Source organism: Austrofundulus limnaeus, unplaced genomic scaffold (assembly GCF_001266775.1).
Source record: "Austrofundulus limnaeus strain Quisiro unplaced genomic scaffold, Austrofundulus_limnaeus-1.0 Scaffold2279, whole genome shotgun sequence".
Taxonomy (NCBI): domain Eukaryota; kingdom Metazoa; phylum Chordata; class Actinopteri; order Cyprinodontiformes; family Rivulidae; genus Austrofundulus; species Austrofundulus limnaeus.
This window is the reverse complement of record NW_013954681.1, coordinates 36,355-37,894: the sequence shown is the minus strand read 5'-3', so window position 1 is coordinate 37,894 and position 1,540 is coordinate 36,355.

The window sequence follows — 1,540 nt, the reverse complement described above, 5'->3', positions numbered from 1 at the left end:
AAAAGAGGACATAGCATGGTGTTCTTTTTTATCCTCTTTTTATCCTCATGTTGGTATTTCTTTTTTCTTTTATGKGTAGCACCTCCTTATGATGTTTTTTCATGATGATGATTCTTGATCTGTGCAGGGGTCAATGGACCAGTGAGGATTGTGTTTTTGTTGTTCTGTGTTTACTCTGTGTCTCCACCCTTCAGTTCTCCTCAGCTTATTTCCTTGTCATTTCTCAGCCAACCATCCTCACCTGTCTTCAATCCCCAATCAGTTCTCCCTCCAGGTGTTTGTAATTCTCGTCTGTTTAAATGCTGGTCTTGTCCTCCACATACTCACTGGTTCATTGTTTGGCATGTCTGACAGTTACAGTCCCCTTGTCCTTCTTCGTGTTTCTTGTTTTTGCTGCCACGACAGCTTTAACTTTATTTTTATAATAAATATTCTTATTTTTCAAAACTCTCACATCTGCCTGAATTTGGGTTCATTCCTCCGCGCCACCATAACAGAATGAACCAGTTAATGTCAGAACCCATGGCGAGATAGAGTTTTTTCAAATTTATGGAGGAGAATAGTTTTTTGGCTCCATCCAGCGAGTGGGGTTCATCTTGGAGGGCGGTGAGGACTCAGCAGGTCCCGCAGTCTACAACCATTCCAGTGGGTGGTTGTCAAATGACACCTGCTCAGCCTGCCTGGAGGCGTGAGCGCCAGGACCTAAAGATCGAGGTCCTCCCATCGCCTCATCTTTTGGAGGAAGAAGAGAGGTCAAGGACTCAGTTCTGGGGGACTTGCCTGGCGCTGAAGCCCAATCCTGCATCCGGCTCTTCTCAGTGCAACCGTTGCTGGCAGAGAAAGGCGGTGGCCCCTCCTGAGCCTGAGTTTGATCCGGACTACGATCCCGAGTATGATCCCAACGGCCCCGAGTACTTCGGCTACTGCTCTGCCGGGCCAATGATTTTCCCCTCTCCAGTTCTGCCTCCATTTCTCCCACCAGCATCTCCTCCGAGACGGTCCCGAACATCGCCTCCTCCAGTACCACCTCCGAGAGCGCTACTGAGACCTTCAGCCTCCAACGCCTCCGAGAAAATCGATGCCTCAATCTCCTGCGCTCTTTGTGCCTCTGAGAGGATCAATGTTTCCACCACTATCTGCGCTCCAGCGAGGCTTGATGCTTATACCTCCATCTGCACTCCCCAGATGGTCGACACCTCTACAGCTCCTTGTACTCTCCTGAGGGTCGATGCGTCCTCCTCCTGTGAGGAGGGTCTTGAGAGGAGGGAGGGAGGTGGTGGTGGTCACCACCCTGGCTGCTGTGGCAGTGTTCATCATGGCTGCTCTTGTGGAGATGCTGTCCATGCCTGCTGCAGTACCTGAGTTCTCAGAGCCAGAGTCTACACCAGAACTCACTGAGCCAGAGTCTGAACAAAACTACTCAGAGCCTGAACCAGCATCAGAGCCTACAAAGCTCCCGGGTCTGATGGTTAATTCCCCAGGTCTGCCTGAGGCTCTCATGGTCTCCATGCCAGTCTCTGCTTCAGAGTCCACTCTGGTC